This window comes from Fukomys damarensis, unplaced genomic scaffold, assembly GCF_012274545.1.
Source record: "Fukomys damarensis isolate Sample0158 unplaced genomic scaffold, DMR_v1.0_HiC HiC_scaffold_2, whole genome shotgun sequence".
Lineage (NCBI taxonomy): Eukaryota > Metazoa > Chordata > Mammalia > Rodentia > Bathyergidae > Fukomys > Fukomys damarensis.
This window is the reverse complement of record NW_022900914.1, coordinates 15422112-15436772: the sequence shown is the minus strand read 5'-3', so window position 1 is coordinate 15436772 and position 14661 is coordinate 15422112.

The window sequence follows — 14661 nt, the reverse complement described above, 5'->3', positions numbered from 1 at the left end:
CGAATCACCAAGTTGTCTAAATTGAATTTACCATACTCTTGTCTCAACCTCTCAGAGTGCCAGGGTTACAGGCATGTGCTACTAGGCTAGTTTTGAATTATTTTCATTACTTTACCATATTAATTTTCTTCTAAGTTTCTGAAATGGAAATTCTCTTTGGAACCATTACTTTGTCAGTTCATTTTTCCTTTATTCTTTTTCAAAATGATCTATCTTTGCAGGTCTGTTAATGAGTTTTCAGTATGTAATGAAAACATACACATTTCTTCAGGTTGTACTTTCCTTATCATTTTATTGAAGGTATCAGCCAGGAGGAGGGGAAAGGCTAAATAATATCTTGTATGTACAGCCTATCTTGAACTTTATCAGGACACCAGCTTACCGGGATGAAATCTTATTACTCAGAATCATTTTACAAGTTGAGAGACTGCTTTGCTTTAGCAAAAATGCACACACATACACACAACTAATAAATTATATAATTTTGTTACATTCAGACAGTAATTTAAATATTTCCCATAAAAATCTGGAAATATAGTATATATTCAAATGAATAAGAAAAGTGGAGCACCTTCTTCTATGGTGACTCTTGAAAGGGATTGAAGGGCAACTTTTCCCTACATGCCTTCAGATGAAACAACAATAACAAAAAAATCTGAGAGAGAAAAGAGAGAGAGAGAGAGAGAGAGAGAGAAATTTAATCATAAGTATTAAGGGCTCGGCCCTTTTAGCACTTGAGCTTGGAGTCTTTTGAAATCTACAATCTCAGCTAAGTCTATAATTAAGGCATTGGAATAGAAATGTAAACAGACTAATTCAGAAAGGTTTTATTGAGTTCCTGCCAACATAAGACTGGAGCAAAACTCCTTCATTATCCAGAATGTATGTTTCTTAAGGATCCCAGATAGAGAAAATTTTATATTCACTTGGATTTTAGCTGAAAGTAAATCTGAAGCCACTGAGTTGAGAGTTGAAAGTAGCAGAAATATACTGGAATAACACATAGATATCTATTGATCTACAGGAAACTGCAGTTTTCTCAAGAGATACAACTCATAGAATTCTAGCAGCCATAAAATACTGAAAATTCCTCTACAGCTACTTTTATGGAAGCCTAAATTGATTTAATAGGATACTGCCAAATCAATTCATCCTCTTAACTCATAAGCTGCATCAACTTAATTTGAATTGTTGCTGAACATGGACATCCAGCAATTACAAGGCTTTGTGGCATTTGAAATATGAACCATACATAAGACCAGCCACCTGAAGAGTGAAAACTGAGGTTTAAAAGAAATTGTGATCTAAGTCTTCTGCCAATTGAAGATCGTTGAGTGATAATTTTATATTTGTGCACACACGCTAAATGCATATTTTCATATCAAGGAATGAATTATCAAATATACTTATAAAAGAATGAAAAGGTAGAGATTATGATTCATATAGCAGTAGGTAGCACTGAATACACCGTTTTAGCAATAGTATAATACTTATGTGACATATTTAGCAGGACTTATGTTCCTTTTATTGTCTTCAAGTTTTTATTTTATTTATTTATTTATTTATTTATTTATTTATTTATTTATTTATTTTTGGTTTTTTTGAGACAGGGTCTCACTATGTGGTTGAGATTGACCTGGAACTCACTATGTAGCCCAGGCTGGTCTCGAACTCACAGCGCTCCTCCTTCCTCAGCCTCCCAGGTGCTGGGTTTACAGGAGTGACCCACCATGCCTGGCTTATTGTCCTCAAATTTAAATACATTTCTGGGAGTAAATGCGTATGATGGGAAGGGCTCTGCATCACCAGAGACACAAAGTATCCTCTAAGGGCTAATTACCACAGTTCATATGTGCCAAGCATTTTCCTTTTATAACATGATGTTTTGATCTATTAATGTAATACAGATACTATTGAACTTGTGGAGGCTTGATTTTATACTTGTTAGGGATGGTCAATTTCATTGTGTAAGGAAGCTTTTACTTCGGCATCCTGGCCCTTTTTATTTTCAGTGCAAATTATGAGCTATTTTCCAAAGCACTCTATCTTGCCATTGTAGTATGGCAGTGTCCATATTTTTGGAGGTACTTAAAATTTCTGCTTAGATTTTTCAGCTTTCCACTCAGCAGGCTAAATTAAATTTCTTGGAATTCCACATTTTTTTCTCATTGAGTTTATTGGTACATTTTAGGTATACAGTACAGTTACATTCATCGTTGGGATCTTGTACCTTTACATGACAGGTCTTGGTTCTCATTTTTTCCTCTTACCCCTGCCCTCCCTTCATCCCCTCCTCCCTTCCCTATTTACAGATACTTTATTTCCATTTTTTCATTTTCTCATGTTATTTTCTTTTCCCTTATTTCCTTTCCCCTACCCTTCCCACTTCCCCTACACTTTTAGCCCTTTTCTTCCTATTTCACGTTGTCAATTATACCATTAGGATCTTATGTACAATTATAGTTTTTCACACCAGAGAAACTATTTGGTATTTACCCATGAGTAACTTATTTATTTCACTTTTTACACACATGACTTTTGGACTGCTAAATATTGTCAGGGAGTTTACAAGTACGTTTGTAAACTTTTCCTATGTGTGTCTTCCTCCTTGCTGGGATTATCCTCCTCAATTTCCAGCTTCTCAGGCAATCTTGAACTCTGTTTCCTGAAGTCTGAAGAAATTACGAGTAAAGTTATTTTCTTGAATTCTCAAGCTGCATTAAGTGAACTAAAGGATTCTGTTGAAGAAAAACTGCAAACAAATGTCTGACACAGAAGTTTCTTCTTTCAAAGGCCAAACACTCTCTAGGTTTTCTTGATTTTGGGGTGTGTGTGTGTGTGTGTGTGTGTACCTCTATATATTTTGCTCATAGTTTATAATATTTTTCATGAAGAATTAATCTTATAAAACTATCAGAGTTTTTAGGATAGGATCTTCCCTGTGCTGTCTAAGCTAGCCCCAAACTCTGCAGCTGAATTGATCTTCTCAACTCAGTGTTCAGAGTAACAGGATTACAAATATGTACTACTACTGCATTAGGTTTTAAAACTTGAAATAAAACAATTTATAACATAGATAAATAATTTTATTAAATCATTTTAATAAAAATAAAATTACAAATAATTTTTAAAAAATATTATCCTCATCCTCTTTTTTTCTAACAATTTTTTTAGAATTTGGAATTCCAAGCTTTAGATGCTTATCACAAAAATTATATATCTATATCTATATATTTATATGTGTATAAATAAGTCATGAAAATACATGTTTTTGTTGTAAAACTTACATAATTGATTATGCTTTTTTCTGATTTATTAGTGTATGCATTTTATATATGTAGAATTAAGGAATGAATTTTTCAGCAGTAAAATATAAGTAACTTAGTTTCCTATATTTTCTGCATTCAGGAACATTTAGAAATAATCATACTTTAAGAGTTTTTTTAAAAATTACTCATAAAATTTTAGGTTCTAGGTTACCATTTGGGATTTAAGTTTTAAGCATTTTAACTTTATATAGCAAATTTTCCACTTCTTTTAAGAGTGAATAAAATTTTCTAATGTAAACACCAAATTTGCTTATTTTAAGTGAACTATATAATATATTATTATACAAATTTATAATAAGTAAATATCTTTTTGCCTTACTTGTAACCTTTGAAAATTATATTTATCTGTATTTATTATTAAATTAATTTTGTAAGAGTTCTGTGTATTTTCATTAACCTTTAATTCCAAATATCATTCAGTGTATGTATTTTCTCTTCTGTGCTATAATTGAAGTTCCAAAAATGTTATAAAATTTATGGTAATTTAAATGAGTAGGTAAATTTGCTCTATGTTTGCTCCTGGCATTATACTTTTATTTCTCTATAGGGTTTTCTTTGCCATGAATTTGTTAGGAATTGTAGACATATCTTTTGTTTAAGCAGAAATATTTGGGTATGATTTGCATACAGAATTCTCAGATAGTAAAGGCACAGGTAAATGATTTTGAATAAAATTATACACACCTGTAAGTGCTACCATAATTGAGTTATAGAGTATTTGCCTCTTTCTGGAATGCTTCCTTGTCACATTTCATAGTTAATTTCTTCCACCCACTCTTTTCCCGTACAATGATTTTATTCCCATCACTATTGACTAGGAATTATCATGAATAATTATCTTTGTTACTGTGTTGTTTGTTATCTTTGTGCAGATAATTTTCTGGGTAGATGGCATTTAAAATTTTAGTTGTAATACATTATATCCAAGTTCATGCAAAAATCATCTAAATTATGGTTTCAAGTTGTTTATTACTATTTTATGTTTAAGGACAATAATTTTATTGTTCAACCAGAGATAGAGTTAAAATTGTAACTAAGTCTCATAGGACGTAGTTTTGAGTGAGTATGGGCTGCGAAGACAGAGATCACTATAAATGTGGGCTGTACCTTTCATAGTCATGAAACTTAATTGATGTGTTAAGGACAACATTTAATAACATTAAATAAATTTGACAATGCTAAATTCAAAAGCTAATTCTGAAAATTAAATAATAGAAGGAAATAAGACCATGGTGGAGTGTTTGTCGTATTTTACTTGCTATGTAAATATTATTACACTGCTTCAAAGAATATTTCTCATTTTATGATAAGTTAAGGCATCCTGTGTCTAATTTAGGTGACTAAATTACTAAATTTACTGTGGGACACAGTATATGTTTAATTAGGTACCAGGCAATGACCAAAGGATGCTATTTGTATATTCTTAAATTCTACTTAAGAAGAATAAAAACCAAAAGGAAAAAAAAACACTAATGCCTAAACTTCATCTTAACCACAGGTAATATGGAACCTCCGTAAACAATCAAATGGAGGCATCATTTATTATAGTAATTCTTATGTAAAATCACGTCCACTAGTAAATGTCTTACGGATGAGTTTAAAGATGAGGAACCAGTTTAAATATAAAGGAGGTGATGCATGTATAAACTCATATAACTGAACACAAGATTGTAAAGTTTCCTGCATACATTTCAAGAAATTAAAATAAATGAAAACATCTCTAATTATATGTTTGATATTTTAGCAATGCATGATTATTTCACGTAATTGTAACATCTGAAGTTTAGACTATACCCTTTTTTCAGCATATACATTAAGGGAAAAAGAAGCATCAACAATTTAAAATTTATTTAGTAGCTGTATTTTTTAGAATAATTTTGATATTACTATTTTTCCCTTCATCTATCTTTTATCTATCAGCAGTAGGAATAGCAAATCAGTAATTAAGTTAATGTTCCTTTGTCATGAAAGAAAATAGATACAATTGTAAATAAAATAATTCAAGGTGAAATAAATCCTGAAATATTGATATTTACCTATAAATATTATGGGCTTATGAAGTTTTCTGAAAAATACATTCTATTTCATTACTTAGAAATAATGAAATTTCATTAGCAATAAGAATATTTACCTACTAGATTGTAATCTTCACATGGAATTTTCCTAACAACAAAGCTGAAATAAATGACTTGAAGTCTGTGACAAGGAAGAGATAAAATGAGTCTATGAAATTTGGAAGAGGAAGCAAAGATTCTATCAAACTTGATGAGATTATTTCAAAAGCATACCAGTGCCCGTGTCAGTTGTCCCGATAACCAAACATAAAACAGTTTCAACATCAATATCATGGTGTTTGATTATTGGAACTCATACAAAATTTTATCAGTTTGTAATTCATGGACAGTTTGGAAGTTTTCCTGCATAGCAGCTCATTCTAAAAAGTTGCCTGTGGAAAAATAAGCATGATCTAATTTTCTATGTTAATTTCTACTAAAGGAACCAAATATGTGATGAAATGATATTCTTTGTAGAAGAGTTCCAACTAAGGAATGTCAGCAATAATGAGGATTCTGATATTTTATTCAATATTTGCATATACTCACAGAAGTTAGCCTGCCATAACTTTCTGTATATTGATAACAGACATGAGACTCCTGGGTAAAAGGACAATTTTTTTTTGGCTTCAATCAATAACAGTGGCTATTTTCTAGCATGGGTTTCCTGAGACCCAGTTCCCACAGGGATTTGTGATGAAGGCAAATGGTGCCAGCAAAAAAGAGTTCAATGTGTGAAAGGGAAACCTGGGCTTTAGACTAGTGATCTGTTGGCATGGATTTCGATGAAATGTATTCATCATGTGCTCCAGGAGAAGCCATTTGCTTTATTGCACTACACAGAAAAAAATCCAAAGAAATGGCCGCTCATATCTTCTGAGTCTGTTCATTACATATATCCTTAGAAAGCCATTCCAGAGCAAAAGCTATTGGCATGACTGCTGTAAAGATGTGCAGATATTCAAGGTATTCAGGGATCATTGTCTCCCAACAATAAATGAAGAAGGAATGTAGAATTAGAAAACCATAATTTTGCAACTCTTAATAATGTATTTAGGTGGTGCTTATGTAGGATGTCAATCCAGTATGTTACATGTTAGTGAGGAATTTAGGAGTGGATTAGGCTGATAATACTTAAATTTACTAACTACAGTTAAAAAAAAAAATCACTAAAAGCGAAATGTGGTAGACCCTAAGGTTTTGACCAGCCTGACATACAAACAATTTGGGTTATGACTGGAATTTCAGTTTGAGCTTATGACCAAAATCTTGAGTTACTACCTAAATCCTGGCCTCTTGTGTTTCCAGATGGTCTCAGATACAGATTTAACACTTAAAGGAACATACGGATGGAGGGTAAATTGCATCCTTTCCTGTGTGGGCTTAATTGAGAAATCCTGGGCCAGTTTCTCTCTAAGGACATTGAGATCTGTCTGGAAGAAAGTGTGGCTTATAATTATACAGGAGAGAGACTTTGAAGGCAATTGACCAACCTGAGTTACAACCACTCCTTGGGAATGAATTGAGCTCATAGATCAAGAGTCCACTGTAACTTGGAATTATTTACCTCTTAGTATGATGAAGTGGTGAGTACAGAGCAATACCTATGTTGTATTCTTTTTTTTTTTTTCCAGGTACCAGGTATCAAACTCAGGACCTTGGGCTTATAAGGTAGGTGCAGTGCCACTGAGCTAAGTCCTCAGTCCCCTAGGTTGTACTCTGAATATTTGCTTTAATCTGAATATTAGCTTTAATTTGAATATTAACGACTTTCTAGATTTAACTACCTGGTAAGTGGGAGCATATAAGGCTAGATTTAAAAATGATAATTTAAGCAACGGTAAGTGGAAGATTCTGTAATACTAGATTCATCAACGGATGCTGTGTTCTGAGAATACATGCTTGCCAAGTTTCAAGCCTCTACACAAATTTTGTGAACTTCTGAATTTGGCACAGTGGAGGAAAGGTTGGCTCATTATTATCACAACAATAGTCTATTCCCCCCAAATAGGAAAATTATGTTGAAGCCTGTATTTATTCATATTAGCAGTCTTTAGCCAGTCATATAGAGACCTGAGAAAAGATGATGGTTAGGGGTGCAGAGGTCACAGGAGGAAGCCAGAGTGATGTTCTGCAAGCCAGCGCAGAGCGTAATAATTTAAAGAATAATGTTGAGTACTGTGCTTTGTCTACTGAGGCATATAGTGAAGCAGATTTCCCTTTTCTGAGCCTGTAGTGGCTTCTCTCTATAAAGGCAGCATATTTAGCATGATTTATGATAATTTTCTGCTTCTGAAAAAGGAAGAATCATGCCAAATACTGTTTTGACTCTGACCAAAGGATTTTTCAAACTTGACTGATAACACTCCAAGTCCTTCTCTTTTTTTGGCAGGATTGTTCTTTAGTTATTTGAAAACTAGGTATTGCTTCTCATTCAGCACAGTAGATCCTGTTTTCTCTGGATGGTTCGTCTTCAGGTAAAAGTGTTTATAGGTAGCGTACAAAGCTGTTTCATGAACTGCCTTTCAGTGTCATTGTGGGCGAGGCGGTTGAAGAGCCTCATTCACCACTGAAGATTTTGCTTTTCTCTACAAGTTCTTATTTGCTGCTTCTTCAGAATATGCTTTGCGGTGTTTTAGAGTGCTCCACACTCAAATTATATTTCGCTTCGGTATTTAAATCGATGAATTTAAACTACTGCATAATGATTACTTTCAATTTGCTTTCACTTAAGATGATGCACTTAAATACGATGGTTTTATCAGGTCTTGCAAATAAACCTGTGCTTTACATTAGGCTTCTATGACATGAGTTAAGTTTCTTGAGCTTATATATATATATTTTTTTTCAGTGTTGGGTAAATAAATCAAGAGCGTTGCACATGCTGGACAAGTGCTTTGCTCCTGGGTTACACTTTCAACTTCTTTGAGGTTTTTAAATCACCGAAAGGTATTGTTAGATCCGTAGCTACAATACCAGTTTTTGTCCCCACCATTTCGGCTCCTTCCTTGAAACTTTCCCTTTTCTTATTTCTTTTCTTTTGCCCCTTCAACCCTAACCATGTCTCTTCTGCGCTTTACCCTCCGTTTCTTCTAGACAGTGTGCTAAGTATTAGGAATAAATTATTGAGTAACTCAGGAAATGATCCTGACTTGTGTTTTTAACCAGGGGACAGTTAAGCTTGTTACTGCTTCTCATTATTGATTAGAGAGATCATGCGGAAGTTAAAAGGGAAAGGCAATTTTAAAGAACTGTTATTATACTCTAAGGAATCAAGATGTTGAGATAAATGAGAATCATAACCAAGTAACCTATATGGTTTCATACATTTTTTAATCATTAAAAGTTCGATTTGGTTATTTTTACTTGACATTCCTGTCTCTAAGATTATTATGCTTCACTCTACCTTTTTGATTATATGGTATATAGTTAAAAAAAACTAATATTCCAGGTTAGTTCTATCATTTGTATAATATTTTGGTTTATTTGTATTGGTTGATTTTCTTCTTCATAACTGGCTATCTTTTTCTGTTTATTTTAATGTCTAGTAATTTATTATTAGAACCAGACATTAGAATTTTACTTTGTTGAGGGCTTTGTAGTTTTATAATTTTTTAACAATAGACTTTCAATTGTAAAACAATTAATTTATGGAAATAGATTGTATGCCCCAAATGCATAGTTCTAAAAACATCACAGGCTCTTAGACATGGTGGGCAATATTGTCAGCTTGCCCTGGGACCGTCATCCTAACCAGAATAATAAGGCAATTGTTCTTTTATTTTTCTTATTTTCCATATTGCAGTTCATCTTATTAGGACTGGTTTTCAGGGAAAAAAAAATATATATATATATATCACCCCCAAATAAACTCAATTAAAAAGTGAACATATGAACCAAATAGAAACTTTTCAAAAGAAGAATAAGTGGCAATAAGTAGATAAAAAATGTTTAACGTCTTTAGCCATTACAGATGTAGAGTCAAACTACACTGAGATTCAGTTGCACCCTAGCCACAATGAGTCTTGTCAAGCACAAGAAACAGTGAATCTTGTCAAGGATATGGGGAGAAAAGACCCCATCTGCATTGGTGGTAGGAATGTAAATTGGTATAACTATTATGGGAATCTCTATATAGATTCTTCAAGTAATTAAAATAGATATTCTGTTTGTTCCAGCTATACCACTCCTGGGTATGTTCCTGAAAGAATTAGACAGCATATTATATTAATATATGAATACCCATGTTCATAGTGACAGAATTCACAATCATTCGGCTGTGGAAAGAGCCCAGATGCGTATGTGCAAGCAGATGTATAGATGCAGAAAGTGTGGTATGTACACACAGTCATGATGCAGAATGGAATCGTGTCATTTTTGGAAAAGTTCATTGAACTGCAGGCCATCATGTTGAGTGACATAAATCAGACTCAGAAGATTAAATATCACATGCTTTTTTAAATATGAGAAACCCGAAGTATAAGTGAGAAATGAACAAAATGAAGGAGACATAAAAGGAACCTAGAAGGTTGATGCTTGGAAGTAGAAGGGAGAGGAGGATGGGACTACAGAGACAGTGGTAAAGGGACCCAGCATGATCAACAGTATTCAGATACAAGTTCCCCAAAATAGATCTAATTGTTCTGTAGAAAAGCCATATATTTAGAATGAAGACAGCGCATAGGCAAACCCTCAGCCATTATATAGAAATTCATGTGCAAGTTACCCTCATATATACTACAGATGCTTTTATTTACCTTACAGGGGATTAAATTTAACCCATGATTTCACAAATACTAGACACATACTCCATCACTAAGCTACATCCCTGTTTTCCTCTAACTTTATTTGGAGACAAGGTCCTGCTTAGTAGCAGGGGTGATATGTGTAGCTGGAGATGCAGGTGTGCCCCATCAGGCCCAGCTCGTAATACGGGTTCTTGATTTCACAAAATAGGGTTGATATGCTGGGGTTTTATGGATAAAAGCTGGTTTGCCAAGGTTTACAACTGTGTAGTTTCCAACTGAAGATAGTAATTGTATACTTATTGTTCTAAGATAAGTTTGGTAGTCAAGGAAAAAAGAGGAGACATTCTGAAAAAAAGAAGGAGGAGATAACCAGAGAAAAGTTTGTTCGAATTGAGGGAAGCTTGTGTATCACACATAGGTGCTCTGAACCTGACTGTCATAGAGAAAAACCCTGCCTCTACTTACCCAGATTGTTAAAAACTCAAGGGATAGAGAAATCTTTATAAAACTTGGATCAGAAAATGCTTCTGGGAGGAGATGAGACTGGGAAAATTCCCTGAAATACTAACTCTGGATATAGAAGAACAAAGGGCACCAGAGGATTCTTGGCAGTGAGACTAGTGCCAGAGGAGACAGGTGTGTGAAGATGTGTAGGGGAGCGTGCAAGACAAGAACAGGTAAAGTGAAAGGGTCAGCACCCTCTCTCAGTTCCTATATCTCATTCCAAGACATACGTATCATAACCCTCCTGGCCGCTGATGACAAATAGGCTTGTCTACTGGCTTGTCAAAGCCTCCTATTCCTATACTGTGCATTTTCATCTATTACACATTATGATGTGCTATTCTATTTTTACAAAAGAAACTTAGAAGTTTCAGGTAGAAACTGTTTGACACACAAGGTAGTCCATATGTAATTGAAAATTGTTTGTGGATAAGTGAAATCAGCTGTTCTATGCTATCGGACTCTGAAAGGGAGTGTTTCCATTTATCTCTGTTTCATCCTGCCATCCCTTTGAAGATTTAGTTATGCTAGCTCCATGCCTTCTAGGCACACATCTTTACCATTGTGCAGAAAATAGAAGCACTTGGAATTATAAGGCGGTAAAGGGAATAATTAATTTTGCTATTTTGGGCTTTTATAAAATCTATAGTTTGCAAGAATGCCGTATTGATATACATGATGTAGGGTGATATATTTAGAGCTGAAAGCAGGCTTTTTCTTGCCTAGAGAGTAGAGCTGGAAGAAGAAAATCAAAACAGCAGGTCATTTAAAAGATCTTCAGATTATCAAATCTTCTTATCAAAGGACTAAGTGGCTGTTTTGGAAGAAGAGTGTTTCCTTAGATCCCCTAGAAATTAGTCTAGATTTAGGAATTATAGCTACTGTTAGGAGGATTAATTAATATGTCTAGGCCGCACATTACTCAGCCATAAAATGGAAATAAAATACTGGCTGTTTCTCTCACAGATTGTTCTGCCCCTCCTTTGGGAGGAGGCATGCTTGTAGCAGAGTAATCAGTGTTATCCTACCTGAGGGCAAGGTGATTGGAGCAAGAGAAAGGAAGACCACCAGGTAAGGTGGAGAAATATAATCTTGTGATCACAGAGTTTGCTAAATATTGTGCTCACTACAGAAGTAATATCAGAGATAACATAATAACACCTTAAGTGCTTAGTATTAGTCTTTGGCTGAAGGCATAGCGAGACTTCCCAGTTTTCTGTAAAGGTAGATATAATTAACTACAGAATTTTTTGCATTTTTCCTGAGCTGGAAAAATATGTGGAAGCCAGTGTCAAATTTCCTGATACAAAATTCACAAGTGTAAATAGTGCTACCGTCTATTCATGTAGCACATAAACTACCTCTTCAATGTTGAGCTTTTATGAAATATAGAATAGATGGTGCTCTAAATATATACCATGCTCTATGCCAATATCCAATCCTTTATCTTCCATGACTAAAGAGATAAAAATAAAGCTATGTCAAAATTGATAAATTCACATTTTAGCTGAAAGTATCTAACACTAAAAAAAAATAATATCACAAAGGCAATCATAACCAAGTCTATCTTCCCAGAGTATGTAAATCTCGGGCCTTTTCCTAAAAAGAATCCTAAGGAAATATGAAAATAATTACAGTAAGATATGTAAACTAATTGAGATTTTCACACGTCTACGAGAAAGAATTGAAGAAGTGAGGAGAAAAGGAAAGAGTAGCCACATTTTTTTTCTTTTATAGTCAGGGAATAAGACGTAGATACAACATTCTCCCAAAGATAGGCTTCAGTGGTTTCCCAAATACGAAACAAGATCACTGCATTTTGATCTTAGGAGAACATAATGATGATTTTGGACTTCTGTAGTAACTATCTGAAAGAACAGTAATTGATGAAAAACAGACCAATTCTGCTCAAGACAGACAGCCGTAGTCAGTGAAAGCAAAGGAACGGTGGGATTTGATGACATCTCTGTGAACCGTGGCAGGGCTGCGAGTTGACATTGAAGAGGAAGGAAATTCTGCAGGAAAGGATTTTGGCAAAACAAAAATGGAGAAAAAATTTATTTCATGTGATTGTTGAATATAATTAAATATTTTAAATATCTAGAAACGGTAGAAAGGAATGAATTTAGGAAATGACATATATATCTAGAGTCCACAGAAGAAAAAAGAGCAGAAAAGAATGAAAGCAATAAAAAAATAAGTAAGGGAAGGTCTAAAGAAAATGGGGCTAATTGTCTCACTGGGGATTGGAGCCAGGTCCTTGAAGAAGGAATTCAGAAATGATAATGTATACCACAAAGCGGTAATAGCAGTCAAAAGTATAAGGGAAAATGTGTTCCAAGAAAGGGCTCAAGGACTCATTAAAATACCTATCTATGGGTATATTCCATGTAAATTAGATGTTACCAAGAATTGAGGTGGTCAGAGTTGAAGCCTGAGGGACCACGGAAAAAAGGAAATCTTGATGCTTTTGACTTAGAAAAATGTTTACATTATACAAGAATTTACTATATACTTATTATTGCATAACCACTGCTTGTAACGTTTCCTTAACTGTCATAAAATGAAATGGATACATAATGTAGATTAGGCACATACAAATCTCATTAGGAAGAGAAAAGAATTTGTAACAAATTCATATACACTTTATCAAGCTCATCATAATAATAATGGTTAGAAATTTAATAACCAGATACTTGCTCAAGTCACTGGGGATGTGACAGAAACAAATACAACTCCTAGTAAAGGAGTCTTTAGTGGAGAATCAGACTACAGTCAACAATAGAATTTCATAAATGTGGCTAAAATTTTGGATAAATGCATGTATTTATGTTGGTAAAGACTTCACTAAACTATGCAAAACAAACAAACACCTTAAGACTTAGAAGATGAAGATAAAGTTTTTTTTTAATTGTTTTAATCTTGTGATAATAATATCAAGAATTTTTTCCTCAACCCAAACTAAAAGAAAGTTACTTCGGGTGGACTACATCTATCCATGAATTCTATTCATTTCCTCAGAAAATATAGTCATTTTATGTCAGAGGCTAAACTAAGCCCTTTGGAATTAGGGACAAAAATGAATGGCAATCTCTTGTCTCATAAATTTAAGTCCATTAAAATAAATAAATGTATATTGTGGTTAATATGGCAAAAATGTGGCAGAGTGCAAATTTCTTCACAAAGGTTGATAATAGTTTAGAACCACATTTGTGATCTATCTTTGCACCTTTGCAATTTGTCCCCATTGTGATTTCCCTATCCTCTTATACCTTATGGGATAGCCTTTCTACTAATGGACAAAAATACAGGTGCCTGGGTATGTTAACTTTTTGCAATGACATATTCAATGTTTTAGTGGATCTTCTTTTTGGATACTTAGGACCAAAGAATTTATTGGATTCCTCCCATCACTCAGTGTATTTTCCTAGGGTCTTACATAAAGCATCAGTTATTTGAGCTGCAAAAGACATAATTTAACCCTCTGCTTATGTCCACACTAAAATCTGGTTTAATCATTCTCATATATGTCTCCTGTTGCAAACAGCACATGAATGACTACCTGGACATAGGCTGCAAGGGGCAAAAAGGCTGATTTTATTCTGTCTGAGTGCAGACAGCTCGACATCGAAATGTCAGCAATTGGCAAGAGGAGTTAAATTTTTACAGGGTTTGGGGATGAGGGGTATAACGCTAAGAAATCTGGGATGGAATGCTTGGGATCAAAGTTCCCAGGATGGTCAATGCAGGTGTGTAGATATCACTGGACTCCTGAGCACTGGGTAGACTGTATGTCCTGTCCTAAATTTTCTTTACGGCCATTTGTCGCATTTACTGACACAGCAAGGGCTGTCAGTGGTTTCCAAGTTTCCAGTTGTTTGTGGAAGGTAACATGTTTGCCATTTATGTCAGGGGTGACACCTCCTTCCCTGTAAGCGCCAGTGTGATTCATATTTTCCTTCTACTAGTTAGCTCATATTGAAGTATCATATATTTTTTAGAAAATATACTTCAGAGGAAATTAAG